This window comes from Cinclus cinclus, chromosome 30 (assembly GCF_963662255.1).
Source record: "Cinclus cinclus chromosome 30, bCinCin1.1, whole genome shotgun sequence".
NCBI classification, from domain to species: domain Eukaryota; kingdom Metazoa; phylum Chordata; class Aves; order Passeriformes; family Cinclidae; genus Cinclus; species Cinclus cinclus.
In genome coordinates this window covers 3,033,435-3,050,390 of record NC_085075.1, presented here as the reverse complement: position 1 = coordinate 3,050,390, position 16,956 = coordinate 3,033,435, and the positions used below count along the sequence as shown (strand labels likewise).

At 54.1% G+C, this 16,956-nt stretch overlaps 1 pseudogene; it reads left to right on the top strand.

Annotated features, from left to right (window-relative positions):
- Positions 1–2,615: 2,615 nt before the first annotated feature.
- The window catches only part of LOC134054860 (interferon-induced protein with tetratricopeptide repeats 1B-like), a 32,876-nt pseudogene continuing 18,535 nt past the window's right edge, over positions 2,616–16,956 (top strand).

The window sequence follows — 16,956 nt, the reverse complement described above, 5'->3', positions numbered from 1 at the left end:
GACTCCGCGGGCTCCGGCTCCACCTGCGCCGCCGCTCCGGAACCGGGCGGGCGGAGCGGGGCGGCCCCGGCGGGAGCTGCGGGCGGTGCCGCTCCGCCCCCGGGACGGGCCGGGACCGGACGGGCCGGGGGCGGGTGGTGCGTTAAGGGTCAGAGCTCCGCGACACGAGGGACAGGGAGAGGCGAATTCCAGCGGCTGGAGAGAGCCGGGCAGTGGGAATCGTGCTGGTTGCCAAATTTGACCCCGACCCCGTCCATCCCGGGTGACGGCGGAGCCACCAAAGTGCTGGGAAAGGGGCGGCAGAACGGCCCAAACTGGGGAAAGCTCCGTGCACCGAGTTGGAGCCGAGCGCTCCCGCCTGGCACCTCCCATTCCCGGTGTTCCGCTCTCTGCCCGGGGTCCCCCATTGACGCCGGGGGACCGGGACAAGGCAGCTCCAACTGCACCGGGGCCAGCAGGGATGAGCCGGGGCCAGGAGAGTGGGAGCATCCTGCGGGATGAGGTGAGCACAGGAGAGTGGGAAAATCCCACGGGATGAGCTGAGCTGAGCACAGGACAGCGGGAACATCTCGAGGGATGGGCACAGCACAGGGGGAACATCCCGAGGGATGAGCTGAGCACAGGACAGTGGGAGCATCCTGCGGGATAAGCTGAGTCGAGGACAGGACAGTGGGAACATCTCGAGGGATGAGGTGAGCACAGGACAGTGGGAAAATCCCACGGGATGAGCTGAGCTGAGCACAGGACAGCGGGAACAACTCGAGGAATGGGCAGACCACACGAGAGCAGGGACATCCCGAGGGATGAGCAGAGCTGAGTTCAGGACAGCGGGAACGAGCTGGGCACAGCACAGGGGGAACATCCCCACGCAGTGACCGGGGGAACCGAGCACCACAAAGCAAGAAACGGAACAGAGTTCAGAGCGAAGGAGGGAGGGAGGTGCCCGTGCTCAGGGGCTTCAAATCCTATCCAAAAGTACAGCGAGACCCCGAGGTTCCCTCACTTGGGCAGAGCTCCTCCGAGAGGGAGCAGCTGCTCTTCCAGGAAATCCAAAACGCGTGGGGATTCTCCAACAACTGAATTACACTTCTCTTTTCCGAGGAAGAAATCACTTCAAAGCCAGTCCCGGGGTGAGGAGCTCGGCTCAGCTGCAGCCCCGGAGTCTCTGGGGTCAGTGGGTGCAGTGAGACAGCACCGAAACACGGGTGGGCAGGGATGTGCTTTTGCTGAGTTATTTTGCTCGCTTTTATGTCACCAAAACAGCTCTGGGAAGTTACACATCGAGCTCACGGGCCGGCACATTCGTAACCCCACTCACAGAACAGTTATTTTCAGTACCCACTGAAGCTAGGAGGTTTCACGGTGCCTCTCACCCACCTCTGGGGCTTTCCTTTCCCCTTTAATTTATACCTGTCCTCTCCAAGATCAGCCTTTCCTTCCTTTTCATTTCCAAAGCTTCTTGATCCACAGTAAAACCTGGCAAAACCTCACATGAGGAGAGGCACAGCCCTCAAACAGCAGCTGACAGCTCAGTCCAGAGCAGTGCCAGCAGCTTTTTCAATAATTCAGAATTACCGGGGTTACACTTAATGCCTCTCTGACTTGGAAAATAGAACAGAAGTCTCAGCCCTGGTCCCTTCAGAGCCCCAGCAACACCCAAATCGCCCTGACAAGGTTTTTGTGACTAACAGCTCATTCTGAGAGCAGTCAATAACTTCACAACTAAGTCCCAGCGGGGCCCACTCTGCATAAATTTGAATATTACAGCGTGGAGCCAACCAGAGGTGAGAGTGGTGGGGACCATTCTATGGTTTACACTTCAGAGCAGCTGGAAGAGGGGATTCATCCTCCCCATCGAGCTCTTTCTGCTGCCCAGTGCCCTGAATTCCCTTAAATCCATCATTCCAAAGGTTCGAACTCATCAAGAAAGACAAGCTGGGCTCAACCAGCCCCAGAATTCCTGCACATTTCTGGTGTAGAATCGTGGAAAGGAATCATGGAACAGCCTGAGTGGAGAGGGAGCCACAGGGATCATCGAGTCCAATCCCTGTGTCTGCACAAGGCACCCCCAAAAACCACAGCACAACCCATGGGAATCTACCCAGGCACATCCTGGAGGAATCTGGTGTTTTTCTCCTACAAAATAACAGCTCGGATTTGGGACGGGCTGGAAAACCAGTTTTCCTGGTCTCTGTATTCAACTTGGAAATTTGTGAATTTTTCCCAATCCCATTTTGAAATAGAAGCAGCAGAAGGAGCAGCAGCCTGGCTTCTCCTGTTACAATCCCATTCAAAAATTACACGCCCGTGAAGAGCCAAACCTGCCTCTGAGAGCAAACAGGAGATGAAGGAGACCTTCCTCCATCAGGGTGAAGAGCTCAGGCTGAATTACTGGGGAATTTCAGCAGCCAAGCAGCCCCGGGGAGCAACGGAGATCATTGAACCGAGATTATTTTGGAAGCACAGCTGGTATTTTTAGAAACGAGACGCTGCTTCCCTCTCTGAGCGCCTCCTCCCCTGGCTCAGCCAGGCTGGGCTCTGCTGTGCCAGTCAAGGGGGATATTGCAGAACTTTCTGCTGGTTGAGAAAGCCAGGGGTTATTTGGATCCGTGGAGATGGATGAGCTTCACCCCCACACGTTGTGCAACCCTCAGACCTCGGTGGAGGAGACAAAAGCGCTCAAGGCTGCCCAGGCTCGTTTGGGCTCCCAGAGACAGCCCAGGGCAAGTGAGGAGGCTCCCAAAGCACCCCCAGAGCTCAGCCCTGATGGAAGGGATGGACAAGAGTCAGGAGAAGGTCTGGAGCTGCCTGGAAGGGGAAAAATGGGTGGGGAAAGGTGGTGGTGTCCCACCAAAGACTTTTCTCTGCTTTGCTGCTTCCCACCCCTGCTCCCGAGTCACACAGCGAGCCAGAGAGCTGGAAGAGACAAGGATGAGGCTGGGGATGTCTGCAGGGCTGGCCTGGTCTCCCCCAAAGGGCAGGAGACAAGAGGATATACCAGGGGAAGAAGCTGGCATGGGGGGCACGCTGTGCTTGGCTGGTCTTTCCAACATCCATCCCCCCTCCAGGAACCTCTCAGAGACCCCCAGGCACCCCCTGAGCTCCAAACTGCCCCAATCCCCTTCTCAGGCTTCCCCTTCCTCCTGCTTTTGGGGCAGAAGAGGCCCCACAGGTGATGGCTGTGGCAGGTGAGGAGGGACGCGGTTTCCATCCGACGTTCCCAGAGCATCCCCGTCCCACCCAGCTTTATGGAGCTGGGAATTCGGGCTGCAGCCAGCGAGCTCCTGACACGGGGCTGGCTCACCTGGAGCCCTGGGAGCTGAGATCCCAGGCCCACCTGGAGCCCCAGGATCTCCACAGTGGGCAGAGGAGACCAGGAGAACACCTGGATGTTCACTGAGAGTCCACCTGGTGCCCAGGCAGGGATTAACACACACAGATTTTCTCCTTTCCCCCTCCATTCTTCCCTTGCTGGGGGCAGAATTTGGGATACTTTGGAGGGTTGGAGGCCGAGCTGCTGATCCTGCCAAGCACAGCAGGATGGGCTGGCCCGGCAGGCAAGTGGGCGAGTTGCTGATTGGGGCACAAGAGCGCTTGGTGCCTTTTTTTATTTGCTGATGTAGGAAAGGAGAGGAGCAGTTCACGCCCTGCATTGGGCAATGCACGGGAGGAGACGCTCGGGGAAACGGGGATTGAGTGCTGGGTGCTGAGCACCGAGGGGTTTGTGTCACATCCCAGGGGCTCTGAGTGAAGGAAACGGGGCCAGAGCAGCGTTGAGCAAGTCCTGGCCATGCTGGACAAGCATTAGCCCACTCCTGGTGGTTTTTAGCCCCAGTTGCATCTTGCCTGGAAACACCGGGCATGGTTGCAGAACCACCACTCAGCATTAAAACTTCTTGATTTTCATTCAGTAAAAATCAATTTTTTCCTACTTCAATGCAAATCTGGGAGCGTGCAGATACTCTGCATACAGAAACTTGAATAATAAATGGGTTTTCTCTTTGTTTTGCCCCACCTCTGCCCTCACCACAGTGGGTCCACCCTCTGTGGGGACTTCAGCAGCCTCAGACAGCCCAAGTGGCTCTGGGGGCTGCCACCAGCCACCCCATTTCCCCCACCAGCCCTGTCCTCTGCTTTAAACTGAGGGGTAACATGTGCTCAGCAGCCCAAAAAGTTTGTTTTAAATAGACACTCCTTGAATAAAACCTACAAAAATACCCCCATGTCCTGCTGCCGGGCGTGAAACCACAGCACAGCAAAGAGGAACCGTCGACTTTAAAAAAAAAAAAAAAAAAAAAGAGAGTAAAAAATAAAAATAAACACACTTCTGCCTCCTTCACCCTCCTGCTGCCACCGTTGCGCAAAGAGAAAGGAGATGGGAGGGAAGGGGCGATGTCAGGGGGTGGGGGGCTCATCCCGGGTCAGGAGCCCCCTGGGATCTCTCAATTCTGGATTCCCCCGTGATCTCTCAATCCTGGAGCCCCTCTGGGATCTCTCAGTCCTGGAGCTCCCCGGGATCTCTCAATTCTGGATTCTCCCGGGATCTCTCAGATCTGGAGCCCTCCAGGATCTCTCAAGCTCTGGAGCCCCCCAGGGCTGGAGTCCCCTGGGATCTCTCAATTCCGGAGCCCCCCAGAATCTCTCAATTCTGGATTCCCCTGGGATCTCTCAGTCCTGGAGCCCCCCAGAATCTCTCAATTCTGGATTCCCCCAGGATCTCTCAATTCCGGAGCCCCTCGGGATCTCTCAATTCTGGAGCCCCCCTGGGATCTCAACTCCGGAGGCCCCCAGGATCTCTCAAGGTCTGGAGCCCCCCAGGGCTGGAGCCCCTCGGGATCTCTCAATCCTGGAGCCCCCCGGGGTTGGAGCCCCCCAGAATCTCTCAATTCCGGAGCCCCCCAGAATCTCTCAATTCTGGAGCTCCCCGGGATCTCTCAATCCTGGAGCCCCCCGGGATCTCTCAATTTCAGAGCCCCCCAGGATCTCTCAATTCTGGAGCCCCCCAGGTTCTCTCAGTTCTGGCTTCCCCTGGGATCTCTCAATCCTGGAGCCCCCCGGGATCTCTCAATTTTGGATTCTCCCGGGATCTCTCAGATCTGGAGCCCTCCAGGATCTCTCAAGCTCTGGAGCCCCCCAGGGCTGGAGTCCCCCCGGGATCTCTCAATTCCGGAGCCCCCGGGATCTCTCAATTCTGGAGCCCCCCAGGGTCTCTCAGTCCCGGAGCCCCCCAGGATCTCTCAATTCTGGATTCCCCCAGGATCTCTCAATTCTGGAGCCCCCCAGGTTCTCTCAATTCTGGATTCCCCCAGGATCTCTCAATCCTGGAGCCCCCCGAGGCTGGAGCCCCCTGGGATCTCTCAACTCTGGAGCCCCCCATGTTCTCTCAATTCCGGACCCCCTCTGGAATCTCTCAATTCTGGAGCCCCCCAGGTTCTCTCAGTTCTGGAGTCCCTCGGGATCTCTGAAATCTGGATTCCCTCGAGATCTCTCAATTTCAGAGCCCTCCAGGATCTCTCAATTCTGGATTCCCCCGGGATCTCTCAATTCCGGAGCCCCCCAGGATCTCTCAGTTCCGGAGCCCCCGAGCTCCTTCCCCCGCTCCGCTCGCGGGGCTTCGGTTACGTCCCCAGAGGAGAGAAAAACATTTGCTTTAAAAACAGGAAAATGTGATTGTCAAACCACAACAATGGGCCGGGAAGGGGCCGCGGCGGCTCCGAATTTCGCTCCAAAACACCCAGCGAGTGACTCAAAGTTTCTGCACCGAGCCCGGGTGGCCCCGCGCCCCCTCCCGGCCCCAACCGGGACTCGGTGGCCTTTAATGAGCCTTTAATTAAGTTTTTCCTGATAACGGGGTACCAAATCCACCCCAAGGCATCCCCCGACAGGGTTTGCAGGCACGGAAAAACTCCTTGGGCTCCTCTCTGCACACTCAGCAAAGCAGAGCCCGACTTGGAGAGGATTTTCCCAAGGGCAGGGAGTGACAGGACAGGGGAATGATTTCATGCTGCTAGGGGATAGATTTAGGTGGGTTATTAGGGAGAAATTCCTCCCTGTGAGGGTGGTGAAGGTGCCCAGAGAAGTTTGGGCTGCCTCTGGATCCCTGGAAGTGTCCAAGGCCAGACTGGATGGGATTTTTATCAGGTTTTTATAGATTTCTGCCTCTTTAATATAACCTAAAAGCAGCTCCCATGTGGCAAAGCCAGGGAAGTCCATGTGCACCTGCACATCAACCATTCCCTCCTCTTCCTCACCTTTTTCTTTAGAGAAGCTCAGACCAAACAGCTTCACCAAAAAGGAGTTGTAGAAGCTTTGCAAATGTCACTGGGAATTGTTTATTTCCCTTTTTTAAAAAGCTCAGAGGGTTTGTAGCCAGAGAAGGGAAGAATAAATAGCAAAACTCTGTTTTCCTAAACACCAGGAGGATGAACAAAAACATCTGGCACGCTCTGGGCACTGCTCTGAGCTGCTGGGCACGCTGGCATCAGAGGCTGTCACCCCCCAGGTGTGACACAACCTCCTTGGCCACCTCCAGAGTCCCCCCCAGGTCCCTGCTGCCTCTCCTGCACTTTGAAACAGGAGGAAGGAGGGGATGAAAGAGGAGAGATTGGGCTGCATCTCCTCTGCTCCTCCCAAACGGCTGAGATTGACCCTAATTCTCACTAATTGCTGGCCACCACCAGGTTCCCATCCTGTTCCCAGCTGTTGAAAACAGCCCTGGAGGTGTTTTGTCACTCTGGGATTGAAAGTTTTCTTGTCACAGCCTCCCCTTTCTCCCCCTGAGCATCTCAGGACAAGCTCTGTTCTGCTTGTGCTGTGTCCTTTCCTCTCCTCCCTTTTCCTCCCTGTCCCTCAAACCAGGGGTTGAGATGCTCCAAACAGAGCTGTGCTGCCAAATCAACCCCCCAAAACTCAAAATCTGTAGTCAGAGCTCTGCAGGTCACGGGATTTAGCTCTGACACTTCAGCAGTGCCAAATCCTCTAGTTCATGCTCCGGTTTCTGAGCCAGGCCCTCCAAGCCTGAGCTCAGCTTTTTTGACAGCCCAGAGAACCAAAACCAGTTGGGTTTAGTTGGAAATTCCCAGGAGGGGGTGTGGCAGCGTTTTCACCAGTTTCAGCACTTTTGAGATAGGACAAAACTCAACAAATTCTTCCATCACAGCATCCCTCCCCAAGCCCTGGTGTCCTGAGCTGCACTTCTCTGTCTTGGTGCAATTTCCCAACTCGTCCACAGAAAGAGAGCCAGGAAGTGCCAGGGGGTGGCAAGAGAAGGGAGAAAAGCTGGAATGTGCCTTGGGATGAAGGAAGCAGAGCTGTCCCCCCCTGTCCCAGCTCCAGGGTGAGGGGAGCTGGGTGAGGAGAGTGCCACAAGCTGTGTAGTGACAAACCGAGGGTGACAATGTCACCCATCCCCTTCCTGGTGTCACCCAGATCTCCACACTCAGCCCTTCATTGTCCAGCAGAGCTGCCTCTGGTGCCTAAAACACCAAGGCTGGAGTGGATGGGGACGTTGGGCTGGGCAGCCAAGAGCCCCCAGGGACAGCACGGCACAAGCCAGACACCAACGGGTCCATGGCAGGGGTGGAGCTGGGTGATCTTTGGTCCTTTTCAACCCAAACTCTCTGAGGATGAAGGTCCCTAAATCCCTGCGTGCTCTGGGCAGGGCATGGTTTGGCGTGGGAGCCGTGGGCACAGTGCCCGTGTCCCCTGGCAAACACCAGCCAGGCCCTGGGCTGGCAGCAAAGAGAGCAAAGAGCACCCCAGGAACCCACCAGAAACTTCCTCTGGTCCAAAACCTCCACATCTCCTCAGGCCTGGACATGCCCAAATTCCCTGGCAGCAACGGAGAGCAGGAGGGCAGAGATGCTCAGCAGAGAGCAGAGGATAAAGAGACACCCCAGAAACATCTGAACACAAAATTTGGGATGAGGGGAGCTTGGACAGGACACCCCAGAAACATCTGAACACAAAATTTAGGTGGGATGAGGGCAGCTTGGAGAGGACACTCCAGAGAAATCTGAACATAAAATTTGGGATAAGGGGAGCTTGGAGAGGACACCTCAAGGACATCTGAACACAAAATTTGGAATGAGAGGAGCTTGGAGAGGACACCCTAGGGACACCTGAACACAAAATTTGGAATGAGAGGAGCTTGGAGAGGACACCCTAGGGACACCTGAACACAAAATTTGGGTGGGACTCGGGGAGCTGCACAGGACACCCCAAGGACACCTGAACACAAAATTTGGAATGAGAGGAGCTTTGAGAGGACACCCTAGGGACACCTGAACACAAAATTTGGAATGAGAGGAGCTTGGAGAGGACACCCTAGGGACACCTGAACACAAAATTTGGGTGGGACTCGGGGAGCTGCACAGGACACCCCAAGGACACCTGAACACAAAATTTGGAATGAGAGGAGCTTGGAGAGGACACCCTAGGGACACCTGAACACAAAATTTGGGTGGGACTCGGGGAGCTGCACAGGACACCCCAAGGACACCTGAACACAGAATTTGGGTGGGACTCGGGGAGCTGCACAGGACAGGTCACTGTCTGTACCTTTGTTGTCGCCGCTCATGGGCCCGGTCAGAGCCAGCGCTGCGCTCGATGCTCCCGTGGCTGTCCCCTGCTGCACGTGATGGTCCCCGGGCAGAGCCACTGCCTGCTGTGGTCTGTGCAGTGTGTGGTGAGCAGCCCAAGCCCTGCTCTCGAGCTTTTCTCCCCGGCACAGTTTCCATGCCTGGTTTCAGAATGACGGGCTCCGGCGCGGGCTGCCCTCGCTCGCTGCGCTGCCGGCTTTATCTCGCATCCTTTCGTTTTACTCTCACACCCAGCTGGGGAACTGACTGGTTTCAAAATAAAATGAAGCTGCCAGAAGCTCCTGAGGTTCTACCAGCCTTTTGTAAACACTTGGAGCTGCCACAGGATAAAAAAAAAAAAAAAAGAGTTGTTTCCATGAAAGCTCCCGCTGGCACAATTGGCCACCCGGGGATTGCAGGACAATGAATATCCCGGGAGCAGATGGAGAAAATGCCCAGTTTAACATCTGGGTGGTGCAGGGAGGCTAAAATTGGAGCAGCCTTGGAGCCACCCACACTCACCCAGGAAGGGAAAAATCCCTCAACTGGAGAAGTTCAGCTCAGATTTCCCACAGACACCACCTAGACCAGGAATGGTTCTGATTCCTGAGATGTGGAAGGAGGAAGAGGTCACTGTCCCCCCAGTTCTGCAAGGATGAGCGTAAAAGGTTTCCTCAAGGGCACCGGGAGAGGCTGGAAAAGAGCAGGAATTGTTTTAACTCTCCTTTGTGGAGGAGGAGAACCTGGGCTGGTCCTTCTGTCATGGTTCAGACAATGGGGCCGTGTCTGTCCCCCACCACGCTGGTGGAAATTGCTTTTCTCCCTGTAATTGCCCTTCTGTTCACAAACACTAATGTGTGCTTCTAGCCTAAATAACTTTTAGTTCAGGTTAAAGGCAAATGGCAAATCAGGAGAGAGCCCAAGACTCCTCTGTCCCCCCTGCCATGAAATGAATTGACTCCCACACAAGGACAACCCTTCCCTAGGAAGGATCTGCACTGAAAGTCGTCCCAGGACCATTTAGTCCAGGGCTGATCTCTACATGAACTGAGAAAAAAAAATCGGTGCCAAATTGTCCCCAGCAGTCCATCCCTGCATCCCATTTCTGGAGTATTCCCCACTGCTGTGTTTATTGCTGAAGAGCAAAAGCCACCAGCTGTGACAGAGCAGGAGAAATTAAAGGCACAAACAGAGATGGAGCTGCTCTTATTCTGGGGGTAAAACTCACAGGGAAAAGTGCCCAAGGACACACAAGGGTTTGGGTCCAAATCCAGCCCTGTCTCTGAGAAAACTCAGGGATTCACTCTCATGGTAACACAACCTGAGCCATATAATTCATTTCACATCTCCAGGTACACAAGAGGCAGACGAACGAGACAATCCCCAACAGAAAAAAAAAAAAATTGTTTTAAGAAATGTAGGGTCAAATTATCTTCTTATGCAACACGAATGCAACCTAGAAAATCTAAAGCTGCAGGACATAAATCAACCACCAACTGCCTGGGGTTAAAGAGAGACTTCCTCTGGTAACAATCTATTGCATAAGTGCCTTAACGGGAGCTCCTGCCTTCTGAAATCTCTGTCAGGAAGGGGTCACCGGGCTGCAGGGCTGCCTCTGGATGATCCTTCCTGTGCCCTTTTTCTCTGGCCCATTTTTTGTCTCTTTTTTTCCAGCCCACAAGCATTGGGAGAGGCACAAAGAGAGCAGGGCCCAGCTCTGGGCAAAGCTCAGCTCAGGCTGAGCTCGGTGACTTTCTGAGCCCTGCACCGTGGACCAAACTGAAACAAGGTTTGATATTTGAAAGGAATTCATCCACATGAGAGTGGCACAGGATGCCCAGAGAAGCTGTGGGCGCTCCTGAATCCCTGGAAGTGCCCAAGGCCAGGCTGAAGCACCTGGGGACAAGGGAAGGTGTCCTTAAGGCTGGGTGAGCTTTAAGGTTCCTCCCAAGACAAACCATTCTGTTCTATGATTCTCTGACTTTTTCTCTGACTGATTCTGGAAAGTTTCAGCCTCTGAACTGTTCAGCCTCCCTGGTGCTGCCCGTGACCACACGTGGCCACTGACCACCAGCTCCATGTCCAGAGCTGCCCAGCAAAGTCCCCAGCCCTGAGCAGCTGCTCCTGCCTCACTTCCCACCCACCCCCAGCCCTTCCATGAGCTCAACTCATTCCCATCATCCACTTCTGGCTCAAACTTCGGATTATTCACATTTTAACCCTTGCCTTACTCCCCCACTCTCATAAATAAAACAGAAACCAAGAGAAATCACTGCCACCAGCACGGGAAGCGCCAAGTTATGCAAAAAAAAAAAAAAAGCCCCGGGGTGAGTATGGAAATCTGGAATTTGGGTGCTGAGCCCCAGGGTCTGAGCTGCCCTTGCTGTTTGTTTGGTGACTGTTCTGCCACTGTTATTTTTAGCTGGTGACGCCTGGGGTATTTCGCTTCAGGACGTACGGTCTGAGCCTCTTTCTGGGAATCCCATATTCTCTAATTGTAAACAGCCCCATTCAGTCGTTCTGAGCTCCAGAGAGGCCCCGGCTTGTGTCAGGTGTGAGTCAAACAGGAAACTGCTGCTGCTGAGCAGAGAGTGGGGTTCAGCACGAAAAAGTGTCCTGGATGCACTGGCAGGGTCCAGCCCTGCCCTGCCCGAGGCATTGACCCAGCTGGGGAGTTCAGGATGCTGCCCAGGGGATGCTGCCCGTGCCAGGGTTTGGCCCTGCAGCTCCTCCTTGGCCAGGTTCCCTGCAGGGCTCAGCGGTGCCCGTGTCACCCCCTCTGGAAGATGAGGTTTGGCTGATTCTGAGGTCCCAGCTGCTGCTTTTGAATGTGCTGACACTGCGGGGAAAGAGCTCTGGAGCATCAGAAAGTTCCAGACCATGGCTTGGAGTGAGCTGGGATGGTGGAAGGTCCCATTGCAGGAGGTGGGGACAGGATGAGTTTTAAAGTCCCTTCAAACCCAAACCATTCCACGGTTCTGGGACAGGATGAGTTTTAAAGTCCCTTCAAACCCAAACCATTCCACGGTTCTGGGACAGGATGAGTTTTAAAGTCCCTTCAAACCCAAACCATTCCACGGTTCTGGGACAGGATGAGTTTTAAAGTCCCTTCAAACCCAAACCATTCCACGGTTCTGGGACAGGATGAGTTTTAAAGTCCCTTCAAACCCAAACCATTCCACGGTTCTGGGACAGGATGAGTTTTAAAGTCCCTTCAAACCCAAACCATTCCACGGTTCTGGGACAGGATGAGTTTTAAAGTCCCTTCAAACCCAAACCATTCCACGGTTCTGGGACAGGATGAGTTTTAAAGTCCCTTCAAACCCAAACCATTCCATGGTTCTGTTCTCTGGATTAACAGCAGAGAGCAACATTTCCAAAAGGGATTGAGGGTAGGATGCTGCAAAGCACCCAAGCCTGGTGGGAACAGGAGTTCCAAGGAGCATCCACAGGGTCTGTGATTTCCAGGACACCTCAGCACACACAGGAGGGAGCAGCAACCCTGGCAGCAGCTCGGGGGGGACGTGCACGTTGTGCCCATCTCTTATCTGACTCATTTCAGTGGCTCAGGGGAAACCCTGGCACTGATAAACAGCTCCTGCTCCCTGCCTCCGCCTTTACCAACCGAAACCTGGACTCTATTTTTAACCCCAAAACACCCACTGCGAGCAGGGGGAGGCTGCAGCGGGGCCAGGGGTCGGTTGGCACCGTGGGGACAGGAGGGTGGCACTGCCAGCCCCGCTTTGGAGCCCGAGCTGGCTCCTGGTGCCTCTCACTTGCCATGCCCAGTACTGGGGTGTGCAAAAACCAAGCAGCTCCAAATTTTCATTTCCCAGCACATTCCCCCAAACCTGACCCTGACCCAACAAAGGCTGCCTCAAACAGCAGTGTCCCACCCCTGCCATGGGACAACACCTGAGGTTTGCTTCCCAAAACCACCTGTGAGAGCTTTGGTTCCATCAGTTCTGGGGCAGTTTTTTCCAGCTTTAGGAAAATCTCTGTGGCCAGGACTCCCACATATCTTTGGACCTCTCCCTGCACATCACAATCCCTCCAAAGGTAGTGTCAGCTCCAGATCAGGTGTGAGCAGAGTTTGGTTCTCCCACAGCTCCAGGCACAAGCTCCTGTGGACCTTCTCCTCCCATTTTCTGCCTCTCACAGCTTCTCTGCCTCTCCTGAAAATGCTTCAGGTCATAAAGTCACAGCATGGCTTGGGCTGGAAAGGACCTTAAAGCTCCCATTTCACCCCCTGCCATGGGCAGGGACACCTTCCCCTGTCCCAGGCTGCTCCAAACCCCATCCAGCCTGACCTTGGGCACTTCCAAGGATTCAGGAGCACCCACAGCTTCTCTGGGCACTCTGTGCCAGGTCCTGCCCACTCTCACAGGGAGGAATTTAAAGGATGTTGCCTCTCCTCGGGATGTTCCAGCCCACAGCAGAAAGCTCAGAGAGCAGAAATAACTCAGGAGACACAAATCAACCTCGGAACCCCCAAAGCAAGTCCCAGTTTCCCCACCAGGGAGTCTCAGACCAGGCAGCCGTGACCAGGGGGGGTTCTGCACTCCTGGGGCTGTGGTTCCTGCTCTGGCTGTTTCTGCTCCATTTAGAGATGTGCTATAAAACCTTCATTTCCTCACACACATGGGATGAGGCCAAGGGGTCGTGTTTTGGACAACCTGGCTTTTCCATGGTAACCGGCGGTGATGTCACCGCCGTGCAATGATCCGGAGGGGCCTGGGGAACTGAGAGCTCTCCAGGAATGGGGCAGGAGAGGGGGATGAGGGGATGGGGGACACGCTTGCATAGGGCTGGGGCTGCATGAGAGCAGCCCAAAGTTTTCCTTGGATGGTTCCGAGCACAAATGGAGAGCATCCTGGCCTCTCCTTCCTCCTGCAGCTCCCAGCCCTCCCTCTGTGCATCCCCAGCCCTTTCATCCTCCTGCAGCCAAAAGGTCCCAGCCAGCTGCTCTTGCACAACTTTGGCTAAAGCCTCTGACCATCTCTTCTCCTGCCCCATCCCCTCTCCGTGCAGGGGAATTTGCAGGATTTTTGGGGGCTTTGAGCACCTCTGCTCCCCCTTTCCCTGGCCTTTCCCCTCCCTGCTTTGTTCCTGCAGCCGCTGCTTCTTCCCATCGCAAACTCCCCTCCCCACAGGGGAGCCCCTTTACAACAGCCAGATAATTAAAACCTGGGGCAGGGAAGTTCTTTCTGCTCGTGGTCACATCTGCTGCCCTGGGGCTCCCACGGCTCTCATGCCGCAGTGTCCGTCTGTCTGTCCAGGCTTCCTGTGGCTGGAGCCGTCTGATACTGCAGCACTTCACCTCTGGGCACGGTGCTGGGAGAGAGCCTGGCTGGGTTTGCTGCTGGAGGATAAAGACGCTGAGTAACAACATCCCTGTTATATCCCAGAGTAACAACACCACTGTTATATCCCCGAGTAACAATATCCCTGAGTAACAACTCCCCTGAGTAACAACATCTCTGAGTAATAACATCTCTGAGTATCAATATACCTGAGTAACAACTCCCCTGAGTAACAACATCCCTGAGTAACAACATCCCTGTTATATCCCCGAGTAACAATATCACTAAGTAACAACTCCCCTGAGTAACGACATCCCTGTTATATCCCAGAGTAACAACACCACTGTTATATCCCCGAGTAACAATATCCCTGAGTAACAACTCCCCTGAGTAACAACTCCCCTGAGTAACGACATCCCTGTTATATCCCCGAGTAACAACACCACTGTTATATCCCCGAGTAACAATATCCCTGAGTAACAACATCCCTGAGTAACAACATCCCTGAGTACCGACATCCCTGTTATATCCCCGAGTAACAACACCACTGTTATGCCCCTGAGTAACAATATCCCTGAGTAACAACTCCCCTGAGTAACAACACCCCTGAGTAACAACATCCCTGTTATATCCCCGAGTAACAATATCCCTGAGTAACAACTCCCCTGAGTAACAACATCTCTGAGTAATAACATCTCTATCAATATACCTGAGTAACAACTCCCTTGAGTAACAACATCCCTGAGCAATAACTCCCTTGAGTAACAACATCCCTGCTACATCCCTGAGTAACAACACCCCTCTTATATCCCTGAGTAACAACATCCCTGTTGCATCCCTAAGTAACAACAACCCTGTTATATCCCAGAGTAACAACACTACTGTTACATACTGGAGTAACAACATCCCTGAGTAATAAATCCCCTGAGTAACAACATCCCAGAGTAACAACTCCCCTGAGTGCTGGCAGCTGCTGAGAAGCTGCGGCTCCGCTGTTTGGGATCCAGCAGGAAAACCTGAAACACCCCAGGAACACCCACACAGGTCTTGGCTCGAACCCCATCCCTGGCTCCTCTCTGAGGATTTGTGGGACTCACCTGGGCATGTGGGTGGAAGAGACCTTAAAAATCATCCTGCTCCACCCCCTGCCACAGAGGACACCTCCCATTATTCCAGGGTACTCCAAGCCCTGTCCAACCTGGCCTTGAACACTCCCAGGGATGGGGCAGCCATATCCTGTGCCAGGGCAACCTCTTCCAGCCATCACAGGGAGGATTTCCCTCCCAAAATCCCCTTTGACCCTGCCCTCTGGCAGTTTAAATCCATTCTCCCTTGTCCTGGCACTCCAGGTCTCTCTCCATCTTTCTTGCAGCTCCTTCAGGGACTGGAAGGCCACGGTGAGGTCACCCCAAAGTTTTCTCTTCTCCAGGATGAACAACCCCAATTCTGCCTAAAAGTCTTCCAGCACAGCAAGGGCACACACAGGTAAAGCTGGCAGGGGTGACCCAGGTGTGGTTGAAGGTCCTGCCCTGAGTCTCCATGTGACATCAGGCAAGTGGTTTGAATGACCTGGGACAAACACACCTTCCTAGGCTGCATTCCCCCCCAAAAAAACCCAACAAAAAAGGTTCACTTCAAGGTGAACCAACCAGCTTCTCAACAGAACCAAAAGATCTGAGGCTAAGCAGAACGATTTTCGTCAAACAGCATCCCCAACCTGCTGAGTGCAGACTTCAGGCTCTCCACACGTCCTTCCCACAGGGGACCCAACACCAGCGCCACTCACAGCGGAAAGGGAGAAAAAAAAAAAAAAGAGGAAAAAAAAAACAGAGAAAAAAACCCAAAACAACACCATGTAAAACCTTCCAAAAATGTTGCACGAAAAGTGGCCACTCAGCAGAGCGAGGTTTCCTGCACAGTGAGAGTTGGCCGGGGACAGAACAGGAAATCACTGCTTCCTGCCTGCAGAGGAAGCGCCTATCTCATGCCTGTGATCAAAAACAAACAGCACTTCAATTAAACAAACAAAGCACCGAAAACTTCAACAGTTCCAGCCTGGGTCGGCTCCAGCCGCAGGGAAACGCGGCCAAAATAAAAGAAGAGGATTGTAACCTTGAAAAGGCTCTTCAGCCCCTGCCCCTCGCTGCGCGGGCAGCCAGAAGGAACGGGCACCTCCAGGCTGTGATGGCACTCCAGGGATGTGGAGGAGGATCCTGGTCTCAGGTTTGGGGAAGGAGCGCATCTGTCCGTCCGTCTGTCTGTCTGTCTATCCACGTGTCCATCTATCCATCCCTCCCCATGTCCATCCATCCATCCATCCCCATGTCTGTCCATCCATCCACCCATCCATCCATCCCCATGTCTGTCCATCCATCCATCCATCCATCCATCCATCCATCCATCCATCCATCCCCATGTCTGTCCATCCGTCCATCCATCCATCCATCCATCCATCCATCCATCATCCATCCATCCATCCCCATGTCCATCCATCCATCCATCCATCCATCCATCCATCCATCCATCCATCCCCATGTCCATCCATCCATCCACCTATCCATCCATCCATCCATCCCCATGTCCATCCATCCATCCATCCATCCATCCATCCATCCATCCATCCATCCATCCATCCATCCCCGTGTCCCCCAGGCCAATCCCCAGAGCTCCAGCATTGCTCATTCCCCATGTCTGCAGTGCTCTGGGCTTTCCCAAAGCCAGCCTGGCTGGAAGAACTTCCCTCCCAGCATGGAAGTGAGCACAGAAAGAAAGAAATGGGAAAGTCAAGGTTGTTCTGGGACTGTGTTTGCATCTCCCTATCCCCCAGAAAGCACCCAGCGACCCCTGAGGCTCCATCTCCTCCTGCTCCACCCTCAGTCCAGGGGTGCAAGGGCAGCCACCCACAAATCCCACCTGACTCTGCTGTAGCTTTGTCCAGGATGGCTTTTACAGGCACAAGGAATTCTTCTCCTGTGAGTTTTACATTTAAAAGATGCCAAAACAACAGCAAAGCAGATCCAGCTCCAGACTGAGGGAATAACAATTCCAGAATCACCGACAGCCCTGGTCAGCCA